The 13,257-nt window shown below is 39.2% G+C and overlaps 1 protein-coding gene across 2 annotated transcripts in view; it reads right to left on the reverse strand.

Annotated features, from left to right (window-relative positions):
- The window catches only part of LOC5572754 (serine/threonine-protein kinase tricorner), a 65,997-nt gene extending 56,909 nt beyond the window's left edge, over positions 1 to 9,088 (reverse strand). For both annotated transcript variants that reach the window (XM_001660518.2, XM_021841925.1), the window contains exon 1: positions 8,604 to 9,088. The gene's annotated coding sequence lies outside the window, so the exon portion shown is untranslated. The remainder of the gene's footprint in view (positions 1 to 8,603) is intronic.
- Positions 9,089 to 13,257: the final 4,169 nt, after the last annotated feature.

Genomic DNA, 13,257 nt, shown 5'->3' on the forward strand with positions numbered 1-13,257 from the left:
GGTCATTTACCAACCAAATTGTCAAGATATTTATTTAAAAAATAACCAATCGACAACCTTTTTTAAAAAGACACCGACACGTTAATGCTTCCAGTGGACGATTTGCCCTTTGAAGGAAGCACCACACTAGACAATGGACTAGCATGCAACGCACAGTGCTTCGTCCCTTGGACAAAAGTCAAAAAATCAACTTTCATATTCGAAAGAATCAAGTAGGCCATGATGTTGACATATGTTTTGAGCGTGTAATACAGATACTAGAAAGTTCGTGCGCTTATTAAAACAAACCAAAACACCACGTGTTGACAAATTGTTTCATCGTTATATATAATTCATTGTTTTTGTGTCAATCAAATCCCTTTTTAATTCGCTTTATTCCCATACTAATCACATTTTCAAAACGAAAGCCGTTAAGGATCGTGTTGAAACTAGTAAGTAGGAGTAATTCCGTTTAATTTTCTATGATATATTTTGAAAATTGTAGAAAAAGATGCTTCTGAACAATAAGCTCTTTAATACAGAAGAAAATTAAAACTCCTATCTTCTTCTAGCCCATACAAAAAAGTACCTCAAAGTACCTCTCTGAAATCCACTTTAAAATAAAATATGAAGTATTTTTCAAATTCTGAAAGTGATTCCAGCTGCATATGTTTGCCGATTGTATGTAATTTTATGATTTTTAGGTTATGCTGCCACAATCATCAATAAAGATTGTTTCAAGCAAAGGTATTCTGCCAATCCACGTATTCGAAAAAATCATGTTGTGGATTTCATGTACGGTTGTTATAGCACTGATTCTTTCTCCCAGATATTTGAAAACAAGCTGAATACGTTTAGTAAATTTTATTGCTGCAAAATACACCAAAAATGGGCTAAATATAGAAGATCATACGATATTTTTGTGAAGAAAAACTCCGACTGATTAGCAAAGCCAGTTTTGCTTCAGCGCAAACAGAAAATTGACGATGCAGAGTTTTCCAATTCGGCTGTAAAGGCTGGCATGGGAAGGCCTTTCATACCTTTTAATGAATGTTCATGAAAAACCTATATATATCTTGTCAAAAATAATGAACCTGGAGAGCTCGCGTTCGTAGCCTATGTATCAAATTGTTTTTAATAATCATCAAACAGAAACCCACGACATTTCATTTTTCTTTGTAGAAAAGAAGATAATGATTCGATTGATATGTTTTTGGATGATTAATAGCTGGTAAATGAATTGTATTGCTAATAAAAATAAATAAAATGATTCGATTGATATGTTTTTGGATGATTAATAGCTGGCAAATGAATTGTATTGCTAATAAAAATAAATTTTATATAACCTTTTTTTATTGGGTTTGATTTTAGTCGTTGGAATAATGCGTGCTTTAATATGTTTATAAAAATTTGGTTATTGAGACACTTTTACATTTACGCATACCACAAACATCGTTTATGCAAACGACTCAAGTACTTTTTAATGCGTGTTTATTTTAAACATTTATTCAAAATCGAGCACTGTTCTATGGTGTCAAATGTAAAACGTGGCGTATAAGTCACTTATGCAATTAATGATGTAATATGTGTCATTCATGCCAATAATAAGATTTTTTGTGTATAACGACTTTCTCCTCAACTTCGTAGGGCAAAACCGCATAAAACATCCAGTTCTGACTTTTGTCCCCAAGTGCCATACGTTCGAAGCACTGTGCAACGCCCAGTGGCACAGTCGGAAAACATTCCGCACCTAAAGTATAGCGGTCTGAAGCGGGATCGAACCCACACTCCTTGACTTGATGCGGCTAAATGCTTGGTTACACGGCCACGAAGCCCACAAACCTGGTTAACATTCTGAAGGATTTTCTGAACGAGTTTCTGAAATTTGGAAGAATCCATGGAGATTTTATTTGAAAAATTACTCTTAGAAAACCTCGGAGGAACTGCAAAAGTAATTCATGTATGAAATGTTGGAGAAATTGATAGAAAATAATCTCGTTCTTCTTGGCATTACGTCCTCACTGGGACAGAGCCTGCTTCTCAGATTAGTGTTCTTATGAGCACTTCCACAGTTATTAACTGAGAGCTTGCTTTGCCAAGGTTGTCATTTTCGATTTCATTTATCGTGTGGCAGGTAGTATGATGCTCTATGCTCAGGAAAGTCAATGAAATTTACATTACGAAAAGATCCTGGACCGACCGGGATTCGAACCCAGACACCTTCAGCATGGCTTTGCTTTGTAGCCGCGGACTCTAACCACTCGGCTAAGGAAGGCCCTGGTATAGGTTGTTACATATGTCTAATTCCTGATTTCAATCAGAAAAGAAACTCGTATTTATCAAATACATGAAGTACAGAGAACAAACTCGTGATAGATTTTTTATTGCAATTCCTGTTCATGAGGAATTTACTGGTAGAGGTACCGTCAAACGGGGTGACTTGCAACACTTTTCAACTTCAATCAACCAAAACCATGATCTAAACGTTATCTAAAAATTTAAAGTCCTTTATGAACTTTTAATGGCCGACCCGCCTACAGAATGAGGTGACAGAAGATTGAATCGAATTATTTTATCATACCAAAAATCATAAAGAAGGTGACATTTTTCAAATTTTCTTATGCGGGGTGACTTGCAACACTCTATGCTAATTTAGTTTTTGCCATCAAAATGTTGATATTTTTTATTATTCGCACTTCTTAAGTATTATTATTCATGTATTTAAAGCATTCGAACCAGTACAAGATCATTTTGATTACCTATTTGTAAGAAAATAATTGAGATATTTTTGTATGGGAAAATGAGGCGTTAAATCATCAAGGTCAAATATGTCAACTTAACAATATATTTAACGAGTGTTTGAAGTTGATTGATGAATTATGACTCTTTTTATTATAAAGTAGATCTAATAACAAAGTTTTCCACTTTTATAAAACTCTAAATTCCATGGAAATTAAGTGTTGCAAGTCACCCCGCATAGGTACATATTTATAAAAAGTATTTTTATTAGAAAGTTGTTGCTAAAATTTCGTAAAATAAAATTCGTCGTATTATCACTCATTAGTTGTAGAAACAACATGCAGAGTATTAGTTTTGTAGATTAAATTTATATCATGTTTTCAGGTCACGATTTCGAACCTTCATCAAGTATCAGTTTTCAAGGCATTTAAAAGAATTATGTTTAATTTGCAAAAATATTTCTAATAGCTGCTTTCATTGTGGCCACTACATGAACTATAAGTATGACGTATTGTAGTACCGATTAATAACAAATTTTCATTTGAATTTTGTGTTTTATAGTGAAATTTGGTTGTAAACTACAATGTGTTGCAAGTCACCCCGCCGTTGCAAGTCACCCCGTTTGACAATACAAAGTTTCTTGTAATGTGATTCAATAACAATTGTAGCTTTGAAATTGTGTAACTTGAACTTGAACCCTACTGTCGAGAAGTTTTAATTCGACCAGAGGTAACGGCTCCCAAAAGGGTCCAGTCTACGAGAAGAATTTCCGTGATTCTCCTTTTGATTTACATGGCGAGTCACTTCACTCGCCACTGATAATACTATTGATTAATTATTATAGTCAAACAACATCCAAGCATCCATTTTATAAACGTGTTTTTGTATAGAAAAAGTTGATCAAAGTCGTGGAAAAAACAGTATCAAGGGCTAATCTGCCGTTCTATGCATATTGCCCATAAGGTTTACATAGAACATGTGACAAGTAGGCGTAGAAGGGCAGTAATCAATGGAAAAATGATTAGCTTATTTGTTTTTGTTAGCATCAAGTAATCCATGACGACCTTAGTAACCGAAGTTTGTTAGTTGTAATAATCAATAAAACTTTTCATTCGCTTTCCAACGTTGAACCCTATCAGACGTGTTTTTACTTACGATAGGTTATGGGCCCAGGACATTGGCCGTAACGCAAATCCGAATTTGGCCGTAACGTAGTCCTGAAGAAGTTTTAAGTTTATCAAACGGTAATTGTGAAGATGTTCTCGAGCGCTGGTAGCGGAGGATCTGGAGATGCAGTATCCGGTGCAGTTCAATCTGGATCAAGGGCAGGAAGTACTGTGGATCCGAGAGTGGTTCGTGCGACTGGTAGTAATAGCATATCTTTTTCGATCGAGAAGCTCAAAGGCCGAGAAAATTACGCGTCATGGGCGTTCGCCATGAAGATGACCTTAATACGTGAAGGTTCGTGGTGCGCTATTATGCCAAAGGAGGGTCAAGTCGTCGATGAAGATATTCAAATGCGAGCGTTATCAACAATTTGCCTCAGTCTCGAAAAGACTAACTACAGTCTAGTCATGGATGCGAAGGACGCACAAGAAGCCTGGAACAAGTTGAAGTCAGCATTTCAAGACGATGGAATTTATCGGAGGATTGGTTTGTTGCAGCAACTAACGTCGATACGGTTGGAGAATTTTGAAAGTACGGAAGCATATGTGGATGCGTTGTTCTCAACAAGTCACAAGCTAGCAGAAATCAAGTTCCCCGTAGCCGATGAGTGGTTAGCGTCTCTATTATTGATGGGACTACCCAAGTATTATGCTCCGATGGTGATGGGTTTAGAAGCGTCTGGACAAGCTTTGAAGGCAGATGCAGTGAAAGCGAAAATCCTGCAAGACGTTAAGGTGAAACATGGACCACGAAGCGCAAGAGATGAGGGAGCATTCTACAGCGGAGCGGAGCGAGAACACCAACCCCAGCGTCGTAAGAAGCAATCAACAAGAGTCAAAGAGGATCGAGCGTGCTATAATTGTCAGAAGGTAGGACATTATGCGGCAAATTGTCCCGAGAAGCCTAACCAGAAGAGCAGCAAGGGACGAGCAATGTGCGCAGTTTTGGCAGTCGGTGACGTGGACCAAGGAGAATGGTATTTCGACTCTGGTGCCACCACACATATGGCAAAACCTGGATGGAATCTACACGGTAAGCAGGAGATTTCTTGTCAAGTTAGTACGGCGAACAAAACCAGTATGATGGCCAGAGTCAAACCTCTTTTCAAGTTGAAAATTTTAAGAAGCGACAATGGACGAGAATTTATCAACGGTCGGTTTGAAGAGAGTTTGAGGCTTGATGGTATCCGGCATCAGAAATCTTGTCCGTACACACCAGAACAGAACGGAGTGGCGGAAAGAATGAATAGAACAATTCTGGAGAAAGCTCGAAGCATGTTGAATGACGCAAAAATGCAGAAGAAATTTTGGGCTGAAGCTGTGAATACTGCGGTATATTTGATCAATCGCAGCCCAACACGAACGTTACATGGTAAAACTCCAGAAGAAGCGTGGACGAATAAGAAGCCGTACATTGGACATTTGAAGATTTTTGGTTCTGTTGCCATGGTGCATGTTCCGAAACAAAAAAGGTTGAAGTTGGATCCGAAATCAACGAAATGTGTATTCGTCGGTTATGCAGATGATGTTAAAGGCTACCGACTGTACAACCCGGAGAATGGAGGGATTATTATTAGCAGAGATGTGAAGATACTCAATGAAGATCAATGCAATGGGGAAATAGCCAACAGAGATGATAAGGTAGATTTTTTGGAAATTGAATTTTCTGACGTGATTGACGAACTGCGAGCCCCAGAGATGCTGGAAGGAGAACAGGTAAATGAAATTGAACCGATAGCAAATGAAGAAGAGATATCCAACGCAGCAAATGATGATGGGGAAGATTCTAGCGATACCAGCAGCAGTTCAGGGAACGATTTTGAAGATGCTAGCGACGAGATTGCGCTCCCACCGCAATCAGTTAGACCAGCTTTCCAAGAGCATGAGTTTAGGCGCAGCGGTCGGGAGCGCCGCCACCCAGGCAAGTATACTGATTTTATAACTTATAGTACGTATACTGGCCAAATTGTATCTCAAAACCCACAGTCGACGGTCAGAATCACAAACGGTAACTCTACAATGAACAGTATCGAGACAATGAGCGATCCAACCACCTATGAAGAGGCATTGAGCAGACCAGACCGGAAGCTATGGCTAGAGGCGATGCAGGCAGAGATCGTTGCACTGCAGTCCAATCAAACGTGGATCCTGGAAGACTTACCAGACGGAGCAAAAGCCATCAAGAATAAATGGGTTTTTAAAATAAAACGAGGACCAGATGGAAAAGTTGACTGCTATAAGGCACGTTTAGTGGTCAAAGGATGCTCACAGAGGCCAGGCATTGACTATGATGAAGTGTACGCTCCGGTAGTGCGATATTCGACATTACGATATTTGATGGCATTAGCGGTAAAATTCGATTTGGAGGTAGATCAAATGGATGCAATCACAGCATTTCTACAAGGTAAGCTAAACAATGAAGTAATCCATATGCAACAGCCAGAGGGATTTGTGACGGATCCGACGAAGGTGTGCCGACTTCAAAGATCGCTTTACGGCCTCAAGCAATCTAGTAGAATATGGAATCAGCAGCTTGATAAAACGTTACGAGAATTTGGACTGGAACAATCAAAAACGGATCCTTGCTTGTACTATTCAATTGAAGGAAAGAATATGCTGTTTATTACAATTTACGTAGACGATTTTCTTATATTCACTAATGACACAAACATGAAGAAACGCTTGAAGAAATTCTTGTGTAACCGATTTCGCATGAAGGATTTAGGTCAAGCGAAGTATTGCTTAGGACTACAAATCACCAGGAATGAGGAACGAGGAGAATTATTGTTAGACCAACGTAAATATATTGAAGACGTACTGGACAGATTCAATTTGGCAAATAGTCATCCCGTTTCAAAAACATCCGAACCTAGCGAGCGTTTGGACAAATCAATGGCCCCGAAATCAGAGGAAGAAATTGAAGAAATGAAAAAGGTTCCATACAAAGAAGCTGTCGGATGTTTGCAATACATATCACAAGCCACGCGTCCGGATATTTCCTATGCAGTCAACGCAGTTAGTCAATTTAGTAGCAATCCAGGTCAAAAACATTGGGCGGCCGTCAAAAGGATTTTCCGTTATTTGAAGGGAACAATCAACAACAAGCTCTCGTTCAACAAGAAAGGCAACGATGAAATCATTGGCTTCACCGATGCAGATTGGGGAGGAGATATGGACACTCGACGATCAACTACGGGATACGTTTTCATGCTTCAAGGTGGAGCGATTTCATGGAATGTTAAAAGGCAACCAACGGTAGCTTTATCATCGTGCGAGGCAGAATATATGGCGTTATCACGAACGATTCAAGAAGCGTTTTGGTGGAGAAATATGCTGAAGCAAATTTTTGGAGAAAGACAAATCAAGATTTTCTGTGATAATCAATCTGCTATCGCCATAGCCAAAAATGGAAGCTACAACCCTAGGACAAAGCATGTCGATATACGTTTTCACTTTGTTCACGATGCTATTGAAAATGGTTCAGTGGTAATCAATTACGTGAATACTAAGGACCAAGCCGCAGATGGATTTACTAAGCCTCTTGTACAATCCGGAGTCTCTACCATGAAAAGGATCATCGGAATCAAGGATTAGGGAGGAGTGTTAGCATCAAGTAATCCATGACGACCTTAGTAACCGAAGTTTGTTAGTTGTAATAATCAATAAAACTTTTCATTCGCTTTCCAACGTTGAACCCTATCAGACGTGTTTTTACTTACGATAGTTTTTGAAATGTTATTTCTGAAATGATCTCTAGCAAAATTAGTACTGTCTTTTGAAGTCCTGGACCAGTCTGACAAACTCTTTGAATTTAGTGGTTGTAATTCCTAGCCTCCCTTGGCTCATCTTCCGGAGAAGCTGTGATCAGGTTTTAAAGATGGCAGGTTTATAATTCCTTCTATTGTATTAGTTCACTAGTAATTTATTAAGCGGATCTGTCAGATTATTAGTCCTGGTTTTCACCAAAGTTTATTCAAATATTTTGGTCAAAAAATTGAGGCCGGAAAAACGCTTTTTAAATTTTGGCAGAATTTTCTTGAAATCTTTTTCTAAACAATTTTTGGATTTTCCATTGGAAATGTCTACGAAATATTTCCCTGAATTCTTACCAGAGAGTTAACCAGCAATCCCAATCTTTCTTGATACTAGTGACAAAAAAGTGACATTTTGTTGCAAAGTGTCCTTTTGAAAAAATAGTGACCAGGTCGAAAAAAGTGAACAAGTCACTAAAAAATAACTCGCTTCCAGCCCTGGTATTGTTCGTGAAGACTCTTGTTAGATTACATTGAATAACATGTTCAAAAAAATCTAAGGTACTGTTTTAAAATCCATAATTTTAAAACGAATAATTTAAAAGCCAAATCAAATATCATAACGTCAGGAAAATATTGAGTTGCATGATCAGGTTTTGAATTTTTAGGCATCCGGAAAAAATCCTGGAATCGGAAAATTTATTTTGAATGGACACCCTGAACTCTTGCTACACTTGCATTGAAATAGACGTCAAAAAGATTTAATCTCTAACAGCTCTAAAAGGCTAAAAACACCAAACTCAAGTTCAGATTTTTTTTCTATGGAAATTTATCAAAGCTAACTCTATACAAAAATAAAGTCCAGAGGTTCATATAAGTTCAATAATATGTACGTTTCAGCACACCGTTCCCCTATGTGCTCTAGTTTTGCTGTCTTCCGGAAAATGCACCACGGAAAATCCTCTACCTTTCGTCTTGCTCCCCACTTCCTTCTGCTTCTGCTTCCTGGTTCTCTGCAGTAGGTATTGTATAATCAAATTTCTAGCTTTCCCGAGCTAGCAGCATTTTCACCTTTCCTTCCCTCGTTTGCTAGTTTGATGGGGCAATCTCGGCCAGATTTCGAAAGCAACAAACTCTTGATCCGATTTAGAACTGGCTGACTGCTTCCTCCACTGATGCAATCTGCACTTTTTTTTCTTTCTTCGCACTGTCCGGATTGGCTAACGGGATCTTTTTCCTGCTTCCTGAGCCAAATAATTTTCACAACGGAACAACCATCTATCGCGACGACGACGAAAACTGACGATTCGAGGAAGGAATAATGGAAACTAAACTCTTTTGTGTGCACTTTTTCCCAGCGAGATTTTTACGCGACGACGACGACAAACGCGCATACAAACTTGGGATGGGAATTTTTATTTTCACTTTGCTGCGCTGCGATTGCGACGACGACGAGACCAGCGTTGCCAACCTTCCAGATTTGTCTGGAATATTCCAGATTTTTGAGGCACCATTTTACAAAAATCTGGAAGATCCAGATAAAATTTGAACGAATTTGTAAGGTTTTGTAAATAATTTGTAAGGTTCTCCATATACGAGATAAGCAATCCAGACTTTTCCAGACAAATTTTCAAAATCTTCCAGATTTTTAAAAAATTGACTTGGCATCCCTGGACGAGACGACGATGATGATGTTGGTGAAAAACACTTCTTTTTCTGACGTCTGCGTGCGAGTTTTTATTTCGCTTCTGGGCGATCTCAGCGCCAGTAGACAGAGGTGCACTTGTGGTGAATACGGAAAACTGAAAAAGCCTTTTTGAGCGATACACGCAAAAAAAAACATTTTACGAAACGATAGCAAGGGGCCGTCCATAAATGACGTAGCATTTTTTCACTGACTTTTTACACCCCCTCCCCCCTCGTAGCATTTCGTCACAAATGCTGATACCCCCCTTGGAAAATACGTAGCATATCAACCAAACACCCCCACCCCTCCTTACATATTTTTATTTGTTTTTCTTAGCAATTGGATTAAAACAAAAAATTGGAATTCAAAAGTTCAATACAGATTTTGATATTAATTACTGACTGAAACGTAAGGATAATCTAACGAATGAATGTTTGATTAGCAGTAGCGCTCAAAAGTAGTTTGGGAAACAGTTTTAAATGAACTTTCCTGCACAGACAAACAGACGTAACACTTAGAACAAATCTCGATCCAAAGCATAGTCACGAGGACATGTAGGCCCAATGCTAAAATTAGTGTATTTGGCCGACGGGCCAACAGATGGCGGTAATGTGTAAACGTCAAACGCGAACAAAAACGATGCGAGCGCTGCGGGTGGTGGATTGGCCACCTACCATATTTTTGAATCGACCGTTTAAAAGGTGGTCGATGGACAATGATGAGAGTGTGACGTCTGTTTGTCTGTGTTTCCTGTTTAAGTTGTTGGCTATATTGTATTACTTTTGCTGTTGTTACCGTGAACAATTAGTTTGCAGCTGAAAATATAGAAAAGAAGGAAAAATCTTTGATTGGATAGATGAAGCTAACAGTAACGAGTTTGGGTACAATAGATTTTATAATATGTTGAAAAGAAATTTAGTTATTCGTGATCAAACGTCAACATCCCACCGCAAAATCGCTAGTGTTTGGAGGTGATTTTAACCTCCAAATTGCCAAATAACCTCCAAAACATCACCTCCAAGTTAGTTCTAATAACGTCCGTTATATGAAATATGGTGGCGCGTCGATCGTCGTAAGTTTATCGTTAAACAGTCAATATTTGAGGATTGTTTTTAAATTATTCGTTGTTAGGAAATAGATTTCAATGAAAATGATCAGGATAAGATATATTTGATTTGAAATGGATATTCGTTATTATTATTCAAATTCAAATCCATTTATCAATAGGCAAATATAATGCGCCACTGTCATAGAGGTTGCTGGGGAAGAACGAGTGAAATGTCACTGAAAATGTTTGTTTACGTCCAAAATTCAATTCTTCAACCCAAAACTTAGTTCATAATCAATCGATTATTGAACTATTTTCCATTGGCATACTCATTTTGTACCATTATTCTTGCCATACGTGTGATTTCACAACAAATTTAACCACTAACAAAGAATCCGGAAGTTTATAACCTATGTTGCCAAACATCAATTTTCCAATTTTAACCCACTAATCGTACATGAGCACTGACCGGATCTGTACATTATCAAAGGAAAAAAGTTTATTCTGTTTTTCAATGATCTCTGATTGTCTACAAAATAACTATTCCGAGAAAAAGTGTAAATTGTGTGGTCCTTCCTATGCTGCACACGGTAAATTCTCAACCCAACCTCTTTTTTGCCGGTTCTCCTACTAGCCACCAGATGTTGGAGTGATCGTTTAGCTTTGAACATATTTCCCTATCAGGTGGCAGATGTATGTCAGGGGCCCAGATAGCCGTAGCGGTAAACGCGCAGCTATTCAGCAAGACCAAGCTGAGGGTCGTGGGTTCGAATCCCACCGGTCGAGGATCTTTTCGGGTTGGAAATTTTCTCGACTTCCCAGGGCATAGAGTATCTTCGTACCTGCCACACGATATACGCATGCAAAAATGGTCATTGGCATAGTAAGCTCTCAGTTAATAACTGTGGAAGTGCTCATAAGAACACTAAGCTGAGAAGCAGGCTCTGTCCCAGTGGGGACGAAACGCCAGAAAGAAGAAGTGGCAGATGTAAAATAGATTACACTTGTAATATTTGCAATGTTCAGAAAATCTTAGCGATTATTGTACAAGTTATTCAACTTTATTAATATTTCAGCTTAACTTCATTATCGTTCCCTTTACTGAAATAATCTTACACAACCTTAAACGAAACAATAAAATACTTAAAAATAATCTTACACAACCTTAAACGAAACAATAAAATACTTAAAAATAATCTTTCTAAATTACCGAGGTATTGAGAAATTTTAATGATAGAACAATTTCGATAACACTCGAATCTGTTGTCCAGGTTTTTCCATCAAGTTTTATTCAGGCTATTCCATCAAGAGCATTGATATATCAAAACAAATCGATGAGTTGATTGGGTGGAGATCTTCTGCAACATTGAGAGCATAATTCACGGAATTAATATCTTGTTTTAATGTAATATCTGCCAAAACGAACATATGTTTTTTTTTTTGGTAATAAATTCTAACAGAAAATATGAACAAAACTAAAACAATCCCGCATAATCAAGAACCATACTTCAACAGTTTCCTAAATAACCCACAACCATTTGCAACAATATCGGAATAATTTTGTAGAACATCAAAAGCAACAATAAACTTACCCTACTCGAAATTGTTGGGCAGAGGTGGACACACCACAACGCAGAACAGGGTCACCGAAGCGGAACGCGGAACCAGGATTTCGGTAGGAAAGAAACAACTACAACTTGACTACTGTACGCAACGAGAAAGCTTTAATAAACACGTCTGAACGGATTGAACATCACTTTACGGATGAATGCAATTCTTTCATTCTCCCTTTCTTCCTTTGCTATTTGGCGCGCTCGCCGACTGCCCTACCGGCGCATGCGTCATTCGCCATTCTCTACACATCAGTGTTGCCGCTTTGCTTACGAGGCACAACCATTGCATACTCCAACACTCCTCCTCAATGTTGTCCTCGTACTCGTCCGCATCCTCTCTGCCTTTCTTGCCGGGTTGATCTCCTCCTGCTTCAAGCATCGACAACGTAATCAACCAACCTGTTAGGTCGAACTCCACGATTACTCCTCCTGGATAGCCGAACTTCCCTCCAGTTATCAGCATCCGAATCCGAGCTTCCACTGTTGGTCTCCGCCACATGCAGCGGCTCCACTTCCTCGCTTGAAGTGTCCGCATCGAAGTATTCTTCTTCATTATCATCGGCTCTATTCGGTTTCATCTCCGAATACCAGCTCACCACACTGACTGGTGTACTTCTTCCCTTCGTTGTCTTCTTCTCGCCCATTATCGGCCGCTGGCCCTCTACTTTCTTCTCAACCTTCGTTAGCTTCAGCCGATACAATGAACCCGACTTTTCTCCGATCACCACTTTCTTTCCGGATGCATCACAAATATCGCAACCATCCTTCTTAAATTTCACCGAAAAATCTTTTGCCGTCAGTCTGTCCACTGAAACGAGTCCACTCTTCAACGACGGAACGTACAACACATCGGTGAGCTTAATCTCCACTTTGCTTCCGTTTCCGTCCACACCGTTCACAAAACCTTCGCCACAACCAGCAGCGGTAACCACTTTACCATTCGCTAACACTACACTCGGGCGTTTTCTTTCTTTCAACGACTTGAAAAAACTTCTGTCGCTCGTCATGTGCCGACTTGCTCCACTGTCAATGTACCAACACTTTTGCTGATCCAGTCCCGCCATGAAGCACAGACTGGCACCCACAATTTCGTTCTTCACTTGTTTCGCATTTTGATTCACACGCACTCTGTCGTTCGGCGTCTTCTCTTCGCTCTCTCTTTCTAGCTCCTGCTTTGCTAGCAAAAACGAACGACAGTTGCGACGCAAATGACCGGGCTTGTCGCAAAAGTAGCATCTTCTCACTGGTGCTCTATTGCCGAGTCCACCCACGC

Source organism: Aedes aegypti, chromosome 2 (genome assembly GCF_002204515.2).
Source record: "Aedes aegypti strain LVP_AGWG chromosome 2, AaegL5.0 Primary Assembly, whole genome shotgun sequence".
NCBI lineage: Eukaryota > Metazoa > Arthropoda > Insecta > Diptera > Culicidae > Aedes > Aedes aegypti.